The sequence below is a fragment of the Symsagittifera roscoffensis genome, chromosome 5 (genome assembly GCF_963678635.1).
Source record: "Symsagittifera roscoffensis chromosome 5, txSymRosc1.1, whole genome shotgun sequence".
In the NCBI taxonomy this organism is placed as follows: Eukaryota; Metazoa; Xenacoelomorpha; order Acoela; family Convolutidae; genus Symsagittifera; species Symsagittifera roscoffensis.
Genome location: NC_087066.1, coordinates 22198020 through 22214511, shown reverse-complemented (window position 1 = coordinate 22214511; position 16492 = coordinate 22198020). Strand labels below are relative to the sequence as shown.

At 37.0% G+C, this 16492-nt stretch overlaps 1 protein-coding gene across 4 annotated transcripts in view; it reads right to left on the bottom strand.

Annotated features, from left to right (window-relative positions):
- Positions 1–16492, bottom strand: part of LOC134846403 (acetylcholine receptor subunit alpha-type acr-16-like) — a 53072-nt gene that overhangs the window by 9815 nt on the left and 26765 nt on the right. The window lies entirely within an intron of this gene.

Genomic DNA, 16492 nt, shown 5'->3' with positions numbered 1-16492 from the left:
CTCATGCACAGCCGAAAAGATCATCTCCCTGAGTGGAAGCTGACCCAGTTCGATGGCAACCCACTTAATTGGCATGAGTGGTTTGGGCAATTCACATCGACGGTCGATTCAGCCATACTCAGTGACGATGAAAAGCTTACCTATCTGAAAACGCTCGTAGTGGGTAAAGCAAAATCCGCAATCGCTGAGTATAGCTATAGCGGAGTACTATATAAAGACGCATTAGCAACTCTTCAAAGAAAATTCGGGCAGCCGCATGCTGTAGTAGGGGCTCACCTAGATAAATTGAGTAATTTTCCGCCGCTGAAAATGCATAACTCGGAAAATGTAATTGGATTTTCCTCTGCAATTTCTGGACTTGTTGCCGTATTCAAGTCTCTGTCTTTTAACGACGACCTGAAAAGTGTTAACTTACTGAATCAGGCTGTGAGTAAGCTTCCCCCGAACCTTAAGGAGTCATGGTCGATGCAAACCGTGAGACGCCAATGGCATAGACCAACTCTGCTAGATTTCAATGAATGGCTCAAAGAAAAAGCGGAGGGTCATGAGAGGCTGAAAACGATCAATTCTAAGGGTAAGTCTGAAGAACCAGTTAAACAAAAAGTAGTTACAAAAGTGCTTGCAGGTAACACTAAGGTAAGTTCTAAGGATGAGAAAAGTAGAGAAAAGACAAGGTTTCCTCCATGCTCGCTATGCAAAGGGCAGCATGCACTCTGGAACTGTTCCGTGTTCAAAGAGAAAAACGCAACACAAAGGGCTAAATATGTAGCAGAACAAAAGCTCTGTTTTTCTTGTTTACAAGGCAACCATACCTTCCGAAAGTGCCAAAAAGCAAGAAAATGCCCAAAACAGGACTGTGAGAGCACTCACAATGTGCTTCTTCATGGAGCCGAGAAAGTTTTCCCGCCCAAAGAGGCCGACCGATCACCATCGACTCAAACTAAAACAAACACTACTTCTGCAAATAACGCAGCTTGTGTTAAACCTTGTGAGGGAACTGCAAAAGGTATTCTTCCCGTTGCGTTGGTAGATGTGTCCTCTGGTTCGGAAAATTCGAATGCACTAGCACTTTGTGACACCGGTTCCACTCATTCTTGGGTTTCCGCGGCACTCGTTGAACGTCTGAAATTAGTTGGCACGCCCGTAAATGTTACGACCGATGGTTTTAACTCAGCCAAGGTATCTAAAACTCAGCGAGTTCACTTGAAAGTTTCCGCAAAGCCCAATAAAAGTGAATTTTCGTTTTCGTTTGTCGCTTTCGTTAAGCACAACATGTATATAGGACCCGATGTTATAAACGTTTCCGAATTGCAGGTAAAATACCCGCAACTAGCCCCGTTAAAGACGACTGCGTATAATTACAAAGAGATTGAGATAGTTATAGGACAGGACTTCTATCATGCGATAAGACCCCTCGAACATGTCTTCGGAGATGAACTTGACTCACCGTGCGCCGTCCGACTTCCGATAGGTTGGGTCATTAGTGGTCCGTCTCCTGATCGTTCGTCCTTAAATTCTTCTTCCTTTAACTGCGTTACGGACGATACTTCTCTGACCGACCAAATCAAAACTTGGTATGAGTTAGAGTCGTATGGTGCGTTCAAGCAAGTAGATGCCCGTTCCGCCGCAGACAAGCGTGCTTTGTCGATCCTAAAAACTGAAACCGTTCACGATGGTGAGCGTTACACTGTACCGATGCTGTGGAGTGATAATGATGTTAGCTTGCCTAACAATTATTATTCTTCATTAGCCCAATTAAAGTCGTTAGAGAAAAGATTAGATAAAGATCCGTTACTTCGCGAGAAGTATACCGAAACAATCAGAGAAGATATAAGTAAAGGATATGTCATAACCGTCAACCCGCACGATCCCAGCTCACGAGCCGAACGTGAGTGGTATCTTCCACACCATCCGGTTTTGAACCCGAACAAACCCGGCAAGGTGCGCCGTGTGCTCAATGGAGCATCCAAATTTCATGGCACTTCCTTAAATAGATCTCTCTTGGTTGGCCCGGATCTCCTTCAAAATCTTATTTTTGTACTGTTGAGGTTCCGTCAACACAAGTACGCCGTCTCAGCGGACATAGAAGGTATGTTCTTACAAGTTGGAGTACTTGCGCGAGATCAACCGTCTCTCCGTTTTTTGTGGCGGGAGGACCCCACTTCAAGTGTGGTGGTTCACCAATACACCCGTCATATTTTTGGCGCTCGTGATTCGCCAACTTGTGCGAATTTCGCGCTACAAAAAACTGCTTCTGATAATCAAACTGAATACCCCGAAGCCGCTTCAGCCGTTGTCCAGAAGTTTTACATGGACGACTATCTTGACTCGTTCGAAAATACCGCTGACGCTCTTAGCCTAAGCAAAGACTTAGTCGCAATGCTCAAATTAGGTGGGTTTAACCTGACAAAGTTTGTTAGCAATGTACCCGAAGTTACAACCGCTCTTAATCCGGACAACCGTGAGTCCAACCCGTCAGTTAAGGATATTTGTAAGAGTCCAGACCAATCGTCGCATGTTCTTGGTCTCAGGTGGGATCATGTAAAAGATACCCTAGTAGTAAGTAGAGGTGTTGATCGACCACTAGATAAAGCAATTACTCAACGCACCGTGTTGAGTTTTGTTTCCTCAGTTTTTGATCCAATAGGACTGGTAGCTCCATATACTGTGAAAGCGCGCCTTTTACTAAAAGACATATGGAGAATCAGTGGTCAAAAGTGGGATGATGATCTCCCAGAGGAAATTAAACAACAATTTCTAGATTGGCACTCAGGACTTCCACTATTAGGTACTCTGACGATACCTCGTAGCTACTTTACCGAACCGTTCGACCGCTGTGAACTTCACACGTTCGGTGATAGTTCGCAGGACGTTTTTTGCGCCGTATCGTTTCTCCGAGCCCGACTTGCTAAATCGCAAAAGACTGAGTTAGCTTTTGTATTTGGGAAAGCCCGTGTAGCGCCTATGAAGATGCTCTCCATTCCCAAGTTAGAGCTTCAGGCTGCTCTGCTTGCGACTCGACTCAAAGAAGAGATTTTGAAAGCGCTTACTTTTAAAGTAAGCAATGTATTCATGTGGACTGATTCTACCACCGTTCTCCAGTGGCTTAACTCGTGCAACAAACTTCCTGTGTTTGTTGGAAACCGCACTGGTGAAATCTTGGAGTCCACCACCATTGATCAATGGAATCATGTACTCAGTGGTGATAACCCAGCTGATACCGGCACACGAGGGATTTCTTCGGAAGCCCTCAAGGATAGCAGCTGGGTTAGAGGCCCTAGTATATTGAGGACATGTGATTGGCCATTCAAGCCGAACACTGATGTCATCAAAAAGATCCAATTAAAAGGCCCACTCTGTGACATTGATACATGCCTTGAGACTGCATCTACGTTTGTTGTTGATGCTTCATCTGAGAAAGTGCCGTCGATCCGTCTGTTTAAAAATTGGGATAAATTCAGCTCAATTGTAAAGTACAAACGTGTTTTAGCATTTATGCTTCGTGTGCTACCATCGCATAAACACTTCCGTACAAAAACGCTGGAAATAACCGACCCGTCCGAGTTAGATATTGCCGAGCAGAAGCTCATTTATCTCGCTCAGTCCGAATCATTTCCTGCCGAAGTGAAAATACTTCAGTCCGATAAACTGATAACAAAGAAAAGTCGGATTGCTAAATATTCTCCGTTCATCGGCCCAGCTGGCATCCTGCGTTCAACTGGACGTATCAGCCGTCTTGTTGATACCGACTTTGATAGCAAACATCCAATAATACTGGATGGTCAACACCGAGTTGCTCATATGTTGATTAGGCATATGCACTTTCAACATGCACATCAGGGGTTGGATTACATGCGTGCTGTAGTTCAGTTGAAATACATTGTTCTGAAGTTGCGCTGGTTACTTGGGAACATCGAAAATACTTGCATAACATGCCGTAAGCGCAAAGCAAAAACAGTTGTGCCCATTATGTCTGACCTACCGATTGAAAGACTGGGTTACAAGCAGCCTCCTTTCTCCAACACAGGTGTTGATTACTTTGGCCCGTTTCAAGTGCCAATACGCCGAAGTACCGAAAAGAGATGGGGTTTCCTATTTACCTGCCTCACGACTCGAGCAGTTCACATCGAGTTGGTTCCATCTCTCGATACTAGTTCCTGCGTCATGGGCGTAGAGCGATTTATTGCAAGGCGAGGTACCCCCAAAACCATTCTTTCTGACAATGGCACGAATTTTGTTGGTGCTCAAAAGGAGCTCCTATCCTGCGTCCAAAATTGGAACAAAGTCGCCCCGGCCGTTTTCGTCCACAAAGGCCTTAAGTGGAAGTTTAACCCGCTCAGTGCCCCTCATCACGGCGGCGCCTGGGAGCGGCTAGTGAGAAGTGTTAAGCGAGTGTTGTACGACATATTAGGCAGCAGGAGATTAACTGAGGAAGTTCTAGGAACAACGCTCTGCCTAGTTGAACAATTACTTAACGCAAGACCGATCACTCCGGTCAGTTCCGATCCGCACGACCTAGAGGCACTCACCCCGAATCACTTCATTCTCGGTCACAGCGCAGCTAGCTTCCCGTCGTTAAGTTTCGAAGATAACTTTGATCATAAAAAGCGTTACGCCAGAGCACAATCGTACGCTAACGCAGTTTGGTCACGCTGGCTGCGTGAATATGTACCATCTCTCAACAAGAGAGCAAAGTGGCATAATGATTCGGATGTCACACTGAAAACCGGCGACTTGGTTTGGGTAGTCGAACCCGACAGCCCACGTGGGCATTACCCACTCGCCCGTATTGCTAAACTACACTACGGCAAAGACGGATGCGCGCGATCCGCCGACATAAAGACCGTTACGAGCGAACTGACCCGCCCGACCGTAAAGCTCGCTCCCGTTCTTCCTTGTTTAGGGGTGGAGGATGTTGCAGCGCAAATATAAAACAATAGTACAAATGCATATACACTCAAATGTAAGCGAGAGTATAAGTGCATATAAAGTTGAACCAAAATGTAAATGCATATAGGGACAGTAGCCAAACGTATACATGGTGCGTCCCGGCGGGTTCGGCGCCGGTTCGAATCCCGACTAGGTCATTTCCTTTCTAGAACTCGAATGTGCACCGAACCTGATGGGATGCTCCGTAACCAGGTTCGGTCCCCCCAAAACCCATTTTAACCGTCTTTTCGCTCTAATTTGGTTCAGCCTTGATTAAGGCTGACCTTTAAAAAGAGCAATTTGTCTCAAGGACAAATACTGGCCATTTTTGCAGCTTGCTTTGAGTTATGCAGTTTATTGTGGCCGATGTTACCGATGATAAAGCTTGTTGAAAATTATAAATTATCGTTATATTTTCAAACTTCCGGAGTTATTTTGCCGAGAAAATACTCATTAATTAAAGTGTTTGAAAACCGTTTTTTATATAATCGTGGAGATTTACGCGCACAATGATTTAACACCAACAAAATTTCAACCTAATTTTTGCCAAGGAGTTCTTTTGGTCTTTTTGCTTCTCGAATCACGTTATTAATGGTCTCAATCAGACGGGGTAATCTCTCAAGCGCAAAGGACCGAAGGCGCGAACATTTTGTCAAACAATCAGAGCTCAGTATTTTAAAACTCAAAAAAAGCTAAGTGATACATTCAGTCGGTTTTGGAGAATTAAAAGGGCGTTCATTGCTTGGGACTTTTTGCGCATTCGGTCCTTCGTGCATGAGAATAGCCCCCAATATGTCATATTCTGAAGTTGCGCGAGAAAAGAAACAACGAAATTAGCTTAGAAAAAAGTAAAACTTGAATGTTCCATAATTTTAGAAGATTATTTTTGCAAAAAGATGACGCAAACTGTTAAAAGCAATTAAGATCAAGCATGGTTTAATCAAATCAAACTAAAAGTGTCTTTATTTGTCGGTTAGGATAAGTTCAATCGATAACTGGAGGGAAACATCAAAAAAATTTGAAAAAAAATTGGCGCCATTTCAAAGTATGGCTGAACAGTTTGGTCACACTCCAGCGTTAAGCACTTTTTCTGGCTACATCTCAAAAAGCATTTAAAAAAGTTTCCAATGAAAAAAACTTCAACTGTTCAATGAAACCCATACGCTTTTCATCAACTAGTATTTTTCCTTTTATCAAGTGCAAAAACATGTGAACAGTGTTCGCAATAGACATATTCCAATCATTTGAGTACCCTTTTGCTGGAAAGACTGGTCACTAAACACTAATTAGATGAAGCAAGCTTATTTATGATTTTGATGTGAAGTTTTAAAAAGTTTTACAAGATGAAACGTCACTTAAACCAACGCCGTAAAAACTGGTCAGAAGACACTAATTAGTTGCAGCAAGAATGTTTGCGTTTTTCATAAGAATTCTTAAAAAGTCTTACAAGGTGAAACGTCAAATAAAACCGCTCTGGAAAAATTGTAAGACGACACTAATTAGTTGCAGCAAGCTTATTTAAGGTTTTCATGAAAGTTCTCAAAATGTTTCACCTAAAAAAACCGTCAGTTATCATTTGATTTGACAATTTTACTACTTTTCGCACAATTTTCCATGTTCACAATAAAGAGAAAGGTTTATGCCATTCGAGAATTTTTCTTTAATTGTTATTTTGGAGTTATGCCAATTTCAACTAACCCATAAACATAATCTTTTTAATAAATTGGCGTTTGCAGAGTGATAATAGAGAATTAGCCAATCTTATCCCATCGCATCAGTCAGCTTTTAATAAATTTGAAATCAGAAAGAGACGAATTGATTTTAAAATTATATTACAATTTGTTGACAATTTTATGATATAGATAACACATATCGAAGAAACAACTGTGTTTTGTTCTTTTAAAAGAGTCCACAAAATTCCGACAACGGTAGATAACTACCAGCAATTGGCAAAAAAAGATTTTTTTTAATCAGAAAAAAAGTTTAAATAATTTTATTTGCTTTTCTTGGATTTTAGGTGCTGTAAGCAAATAAAAAAATTCATTGTGTCTCAAACAGTACTAGACGAACTGTTAGAACAGCAGTAACCTCGCAATCCAAAGTTTTTTCTTGAAATTAAGAAATCGACTGCAGAACTCGACAACTCAAAATCATTAAAAAAATTGTTTAAACATCAAGCTTTTTTGTTAGTTTTTTTTTCATTAGGTCTGAACAAGTTTCAGTAGGAAATGCATTTGAACTGTTTATTGACAGCCATAAAGTTGAAAAGCTCTTTAAAAAACGTGCTCAGTTCTTTAAATTTATATTTAGGATTAGAGAAAAAAAGCAGATTTTTTTGAAGATTATTTTTTTGAACTTCATTGCTGTTAAACACCACTTCGACTTACGCATTTTTTGCTCAAAATTGTTTGGGACCTAGACTCAAAACTCTTTAGCTATTCAAACAGCTTAAGCTATTCAAAAAATTCTTGATGCTTTTGGATAGCTGCAGCCACTGAGTCTTAATGAAATAGTTCAAGTTTTTGAAAATGCTTTGATCTTCATTGCTGATAAACACCACTTCGACCCACGCATTTTTGCTCAAAATTATTTAGACGTAACGGCTGCTGCTATCCACAAATATTGATAATTTTTGGATATCTGCCGCCGTTAAATTCAAACAGTTTCAGCAAAAAGTGCGTCACTCGAAGTTGTCTTTAACAGCACTGAAAATCGAAAACTCTTCAAAAAAATGTGCTTATTTCGCTCTTCTAAATAAATATTTAGAGAGCTGAGCAAGTTTTTCATTTTCATTTCGTTTCCAGAGCTAATGGTTGAAGCAATTAAAAAAACTCAATTTTGCCACAAAAAACTTGAATCGCTGTATGAATTCCAGGGATAGGTTGAAAATTTATTTAAAATTGATTTAAAACGCAAAAGTTACTATAAAAGTGTTAAAAACATTTTGAAAACAAAAACTTGTAGTAAAACCAACACAAAATGCCTAGGAGCTTTTGAATAAGAAATTGAAAGGTCTTGAATTTAGAGCCCCAATGAGCTTTTCTGATAGTCGGGACAAAAACCTACCTTACGACCTAAACTAGTTTGTAAAAAACTTCAACGCAGAGCGGTTTCCTTCCAATTTATTTTTGATACTTCAAGGGTTAATGAAAAAAAATCAATAAAATTTTTAAAAAAAGTAAAATTGTTTTAATTTTTTTTGTGTGTTTTTTCACTATTTTACTTAGAATAATGTGGTTGTATATTCTAAGCACAGCAACCGGTTATGCTTATACTCCTACTGATTTTTTAAGGCATTTCATGTGAATTAACAGATTTGATCATGTTTAACTGTGTGATAAAAAGGGTTGTCTTATAATCAAGTTTTGATTTCCTATATCAAACATTTAAGTTATCAAAAGGCGTAAAAATAAGGCTGAACATTTGCTAGCAAATTAATAATCAATATCTAAATTCTCGGAAACGAGTCTAAGAAAACCTCAGGCCTGACCATTTGTGCTAAAAATGTGCTTGAAATCCATTTTGCGAACACTTGAACTTTAGAGAATACTTTCCAACGTTATTGTTCCGGGCACTTCAAGAGGTCCGAAAAAACTATGGGCTGAAATGTGTTTTTTTTTGTCGAGGGAGTTTGAAAGCCTTAATTTTGCACGAGAGTCCTTATTGGACTGTAATTGGATTGCGAAAAAATACTTTTCTCATTGTCAGACCAACTTGATGACACTGATATTGATGACGCTGAATTTAATTATATTTATAATTTTATACGTTATTTTAATGTCGTCGGGTAAAAATCAACGGGTAAAGAACAATAAAAATGAACAATTAAAAAAATTGAATTTTGTAAATTAAAGTTTTGTAAGGGTGCTTCATGCTAAACAGCCGGCTATCCTTCTTGGGATCATAATTCACTCAATAATTTCATAATTGGCAATTACCCGTTCGAGTCTTTAATCAGATTTCCTCACGTTTTTCCAAAAACTTATACAAAAACCTCTTTTTTACTTAACAAACATACATGAAAAATTTGATACTAATAGCAACCATGCCCTCCAATTGACACCCGATCCAGATCGAATGTCCCACCTTTCGCCACACACACATTTCGCCCCTCGTAAATTTAGTGGCATATTTCGCCCCTAATTATTTCACACATTTTGTCCTCGCACGTTTTCACCCCAACTTATTACACAGTTAATTAACCGCCGCTTTCTTATTGTACAATTTGAGGGGCGAAATGTGTGGGGGCGAAACGTGCGTGGGACGAAATGTGCCAGTAATTTATGAGCGGCGAAACGTGTGACGGGCGAAATGTGAGAATACTATCCAGATCAGACTGGCCGATACATTTGGTTGTTTTTTTTTGGATCTATTTAACAATCGCCCTCCCTTTGATATCTACTTAAGAATCGCCACCCCTATTAATAAAAGCAGTAAATTAGCACTGAGCTTTCTATTGAGAATTATAACTTTGCTGCATTCTGATTGGTCGAAAATGCGTTACTTTAATCTACTGAACAATTGCCCCCCTTTCTTAAAAAAAGTTTATTCACTGTTTCTACAGCGCTGATTTAAATTAACCGGACAAACCGAGCTAATCTTCAAATTTGAAACGCGTTTTTCTCAAATTGGGTTGAGTTTAGGTAAAAACTTATGAAGACAAAACTTGCTTAAAATTTTAGCAAGATGAATATGGTGTAACTTGTTTTACGAAACTCGGGCCCAAAATTTTACCCCATAAATGGGTCATTTTGGCTTTTCTTATTTAATCAAAAATTACGCCGAAAATACCCAGTCGATCACAGACATAGTTATATTAAAATGAGCTCCTTAACGTAGCCCAACAAACTTTAAGAAGTGTATATTCTCCAAAAAAAATTGCAAATTGTTTAAAAATTGTTTTTCAATCAATAGTTGGTATTTTTTATAGTAAAAACGACTTTTTGTGGCTATCGAACAAAAATAAATTATTTTATACAATATTTTGGAGATTATACCCTGCTAAAATTTGTTGGACTACGTAAGGGGCTCACTTTGATATAATTATCTCTGTGATCGACTGGGTATTTCGGCGTAATTTTTGATTAACTAAGAAAAGCCAAAATGACCCATTTTTTGGGGTAAAATTTTGGGCCCAAATTTCGTAAAACAAATTACACCATATCAATCCTGCTAAAATTTTAAGCAAGTTTTGTCTTGATAAGTTTTCACCTAAACTCTACCCAATTTGAGAAAAACGGGTTTTAAATTTCAAGTTTAACGCGTTTTGTCCGTTTAATTTAAAGCAGCACTGTATAAGGACCGTTCTCCTTCAAGTCCTACATTTTTCTTACACATACTATTGAAAACTCAGTCAAGTCCTACAGTCAATTCCTACACTCAAATCCTACACATACTATAGAAAACTCGGAGAAGAAAACAAACTAAATCAGCCAAGCAGAACCATACCAAATTGAAATAGAGTACACAAGAGGAAGTAATCGAAACACGTGTTAGCAAATCATGCGTAATCATTTCACGTGAAAAGTCAAAATCAATTTCAAAATCGCTTCGGGACACAAGAAAAAAAAGAGAAATTGTAGCACGTCGGGGCTGTTAATTGTTTCGTAATCAAATTACTCTTGCTAAAAATTGTGACAGTTGATTTGAAGCTGTATGCTGTTTTAGGACAACAATACAAATGAGCCCTAAAAGTCCTTGAGGATCCTGGAAGGCAATGTGAACGAAAACAGTTTACTACAACATTAGCTTTCTCTCCAAAGTTGCTCTTCGAAAGTCTCTAAGGCTTTTAGTCTTTCAGCAAATGTCTATCAAAATGGGCCATTTAGGTCATTCATTTGACAATTTGAATGAAGTGCAAAATTAGAAGATAACAAGGAGGAATTGCAAGCGATCTTAAAATTTGGGGAAAATGCTCTCAATTTGTTCGGTCATTTCGTTCAACTAGCCTTGTCTTGATATCAAAACCTCAAACCGATTACAAGGTTATCCTATGTCACTAGAGAAAAAGTTCAATGAATTAGCCGTGACTTCATGAAAAACGAAAATGAATGATGATAAAAAAACTTTTTATTTTTTGAACGTAATGTCATTCTTTTCCCGAGCGTCATGCCAATTCGAAAAACTCTGAGATATAAAAGCAATAACTAGAAGTAAAGGTCAGCTTTGGAATAAAAACATCATAGCTAAAAAAGGGGTCGACCAAACTATTAATTTTGAAAAAACCCGTCTTTCAAAAACCTAGATTTGTCACTGGCTTAAGGCTCAAACCAGGTACAAATCTATGATTCACTTAACATATTTTGGAGGATATTATATTAACTGCTCGCCCTAGAGGATCATATCAACTTCTATTCTTCCATTTTGCTTTGTTAAAACTTAAGTAGCGTTTAATTATTGTTCCAACTTTCGAAGAAAACGGATTATTTCTGCTTGGGGTGGTTTTTTTATTCAGTCACTTTTCGGCGATCGAAATAAGAGCTTTTAGCGATTTTTGAGAGTTTGAAAACTGCCATTGTGGCCATGCTCTGGACTAATTTATGCGCACTTTGAAGATTTTATCCATCATTCTGAAAGCGTAACGCAAGTTTGTTATGCTTGGCGAATTATCTCGCACAGTGAAATCGAAATCAGGATAACTTGTCGGTCGAATGACCCAAATTTTCACACTTGATCTTTTATATTGCCCAAAAATTATAGTTTTTCAGTTTCGCCAAAAGGATATGGATTAAGGGACAGTGGGAAAATTTTGGGCTTTGCCTTGATATATGAGCAGTATTGTTGAGGTGAGCTACCAATCTTAAAGTTTAAAACTTTTGGTTGTTGAAAAATTTCGAAAAATACTATACCGGGTTGTAATGTTTCAAGAGGTTTAGGGGCGTATGCGAACAATCTTCCCCCTGAATAGATCAATTGAACGATATCCCACTAGAAATAATTGACACAATTCATGCACTAAGAACTGCACTTTTTTATGCTCAAATCTGATTGCGTGAAAAAAATATATATTTTAAGGAAGCGAACGATCTCCTCCGTAACTTGATTTATGGGGAAGTTTTTCACTTGGTCCAGTTTAGGGGACTAAGAGACACCACAAATTACTGAAATACTAAGAACAGTAAAAAAAAAAGTTGCATGTTTTTATTTTGCATCTGACATCGGAATTTTTTCCTTTGTACAATCTTGCATCAAAATACTTCAGTTTGTTGAAAAATTTTCAAGTAATTTTTATAAGGTTTATGTACTTGCTAGTAAGAGTTTTCACAAATTATGACCCTATTATATTAATTAAAACTTTGAACTGGAGTTACACTATAGCCAATCTAAAAATGTTTTTTGATTAAAAGGGCAAAATAATTTCCGCAGATAAAAAATGAAGAATAATAGCTTTTCCTGGTTCTTTACTTAAACCCATTTTTTGTATTTTGAATTATTAAAACTAATTCTGAACGCAAATCTTCGTATTTTTCTTTCTGATGCCTTTGTACTTGCTGAAATTTTTACTTGATGATGCCTTTGTATTTTCAGGATATATTTCTAAAACGAACACTAGAAGTGCATTTAGCGCCTATTCATGGCAATCTAAAAAAAGAGTTCGTCGCGCAATAAGAAAAATGTCATGCAAGATTTAATCCATGAGCAAATTTGGCTAGATTTCTATGGACAACGCCTGATCTTGAGACATGAACCTAAAATAACTGGTTCTGATGGAAAATTTATGTCAACTTGCAAAATGAACAACACACTACGGATACTACAGAACTTCAAAAGACATTGGAGTTTGATCGAAGGATTTTGATTAGCATCTTAAGAAAACTAAAAGGTTTTGTCAAGTAACTTTTATGAAACCACCTAAAGTTTAATATCATCAAAAGTTATATGTTTGCGGCAGAAAAGTTTGATAATCTATAAATTTGAGAAATAATCTTTAACCTGAATAGTTCTACAATTCGTAAACAGGCAAAACTTGTAGAAGACAAAACTCTGAAACTAGTGGCTTTTCGTAATAGGGCAGGTAGAATACGCTGCGCTTACGTCCGGCACGAGAATAATTTTGCTTGTGAATCATTAGTCTCCGCTTAATCCACTATTGCAAATTAAGGCTTGTTACGATTTGTCGCTTGTTACGAACTGTCGACTGTTACGAATTGTCACCCCACGTTTGACTTGATTTTTACCCTAAAAGTTACAAAGAAGTAAGCGGCGATAATGCGGTTTAAAAATAAAATTTTTTAAATTCTGAAACAGAAATATTTTCGGTTCGCGTTGATATTTTACAGTTTAATCAATCGAAACTATTCAAATTGAAAAAAACGAGACTGCTCGTATTAAGGCGAAGCCCTGAATATTCCTGTGGCGTTTTAAGATCTACGGAGAAGTAATAACACGAAAAAATGAATGTACAAAAATAAAACGAGAAAAAAAAATTATTTCCTTCCTAATAACAACTAAATTACGGCAAAAAAGCTTCCTTCAACCAATTTGCAACGATTGCTAAGACGAAATGAAACTTCGCTGACGCATTAATAGCGCGAAGTACATCGAGCGTTAATTGTCCCAAATTGGCCAAGATAGAAATCGTTAAACCCCTATAACTTTGGGGAAAATGATCACAGGTGAAATATCTTTTCAAATTTAAGCTCAGGACAACAAAACCTTTTGAATTTTTTTTAAATTTCCGTCAAAATGGCTAGTTAAAAATGTCGAAACTTGCCTGAAGAAAAAAACACCCCAATCACAAATTTTCCGTTACTTTCGCTACGGAAGTCGGAACAAAAATTGTTATCTGACTATGAGCGTTGCATAAATAATGCTTTTGATTCATGTTTTGAACACAATTGGGTTTGAGCCCTATCACAGCAAGACAGAAGCGTTGGCTATTGATCTTTTATGTGGGATTATTTACATATTATTTACATGTGATGATTGAAATAAGAACTGCAAAAAATGAATATCATTGATTTTTTTGTAGCAACTGTTGAAGAAAGTAATTTTCTTGACGGTATTTTTGTACAATCTGAAATATATTGATTCCCTGTGCTGTTGTTATCAAAAAAAAAGTTTTTCAGAGAGAAATGGGATTGATTGAAAATTGATACTTGTTTTATTTGCTTCAATTGACAACATCTTGCTTTCTTAAAACGTTCAAGAAGCAAAATGATTAACTTAGAAACCATTCAACATTCAACTGAGGCAAAATACTGAGTCTACATTTTACTAAAAGCAAAAAAGTATGTTTTTAAACACAAAGCAGGTAGTGGGTGGATGGTTTTCTTCTAATTTGGGAAATATATATTTTTTTTCATATCAAAAATATTTCATCGGCATTTAGGGTAGTCAGAACAAGCAAGCACTGCATTTTTATGGCTATCCTTGTTGACGTCTTCAAATGTTTTGTTTCATTTAGTTGTTTTACTTCGACTCAGTGTACAATTACCCCAAACTAATCAAGTGGGTTATTTTGAAAACACTGCCATTAAAGTTCATGTATTCTTTTTTCATTCGATTTTTTTTTTCAAAATTTGACATCAAGTATTACTGACCCAAATTGCTCCATAGTTATTGCTTGCGGGAGGAAACGCTTCCCTACCCAAGAAAACAAAAGATTAAGTTAACATAGGTCTCAAACAGGGACAATGGAGCTGTTTCACAAGATTTGGTACCGAGTGCTCATCCTAAAGATTCCAAAAAGCTTAGAACAGAATCTCCTAGGGGTGAAATTTTGATTTTTTAAACAATATTTGAAAATACTTATGTTCTACGCTCAAAATTAAAGTCTATTTTTTTCTACCGGTGATGATTTTAGTGTTTGAAGATTACCTATTTGATCTATTCGGGGTAATCAGAGCTGGATTTAATTCCATCTTATAGCGCGTAAGCGGCAAACTAATCTGGTTCAAACTCCACATGGAAATAAACGAAATTAACTGCCGAAATGGAATAATGTGCTCATGAATGGTAAAAAATTCTACTTCAACTAATTTTTTGATTTTAAAGATTTTAAAAGCAAAAATACATATTTTTGTTGAATTTTTTTCTATATTCACTTGAAAATCTATTTTATAGAGATTACATGGTAGTCTACGGTTTTGAATGAATACAAACAGTCTTCTTCTCGTCTCTTAAAGCATCACTTTGTCCATTTCGTTTCATGTTTCCTGCAACTCAACGTGAAATGATTTGAGTGCATTTTCTTTCGCCGCTGAAATTTTCTTTTTTGCTCATATTTATTTTAACCTTCAGTTTGTTATCTTGTTGTCTCACTCAATTTCACATTTTTATTTAAAAAATGAGTCGAGTTTTACAAATAAGTTAACATTTTGTTATTTTTTGACTTCCGTTTTTTTGCTAGCCTATTTTACTGCTGTTTTTAAATCAATTGTTTTGGTAATGTTTAATTTTTTTGTCTTAGAATAATTTAGAAACAAAAATTAGAAGGAATTTTTTGTAAACTTTCTAGTGATGTAAACTTACTATACTTTACTGATGTTTTTAAACCCCGAACCCCCCCTCCCGCACCGCTTATGAAAACCTTAGATGCGCCCCTTTATGAAACTAAAACTTATCAATTTTTTTTCTAGCAAACATTGAATTTTTCATTGATGATTTTCAATAGTTTTTTAAACATTTTTCATAAATTCCTCAAGTCTTGACAAATATTGCAAAAATTGATGCGCCTGGTTTTTAATTTTATATGAAAATTCTTGCTTTGAGTGAGTCCTGTTTTTATATAGATTTTCAGGTTTTTCTAAGGAGAGAAAAAACTTTAATTTGACTACATTGCAAAAAAAATAGATTTTATCAAGATTATATGGAGAAAAATGTTCCGTAAATTGGGTAGATTATAGATTTAAGAGCAACGTTTTTGTCAAGATTTTCTCAATATAATCTATTTTTATCTGAAATCTTCGGCGAGGGACAGTTACTCGCTCAACAAGTTGACATTGGGAGTTCTAACCACTCTTAGTTGATGGCAGTCGCGAGTTTGATTCATTTTGTTTTATTTATAAGTTTGTAGTTATAGGGTTTTTCGGGTCCTGTCAGGTACCGGGGGCAATTTTCATTAATCACGTGAACATGCCTTCTAAAATCAGTCGCCGCTGAGAGTTCAGTGATTTATCTGTTTGACATAAATCTTGACGCAGCTTGATTATAATTGTCTGATTTGGTGTCAAGATAGGCGATAATAAATCAAAATATTTACATTTCTTTGATGGATTATCCTGTCTTTCTTTTTAGAGTTCACCAAAAAGCATAACATGCCCTTATCTGCCGTCATCTGGTGAAATTATGTCCATTTTCCGGATTCAGCGGCCATTTTATTCTATCTAAGGGCTGAAAAGTCTATCGCAATCGTGCATATTTTTGCAGCTTTTCTTCGAATTAAAATTTTATTTGAGGTTTTAAACTCAATTTCAAATTCATGGAATTTGAAAACATTTTGATTCCAGAGCTGAAACGTTTCTTTGATCACGTGATCCACGCTGAACCCACTATAATTTTCGTGTATTTGTGAAAAATAAGCTGATAAAACAATTACGGAGATTTATAGTGCCTTTAACCA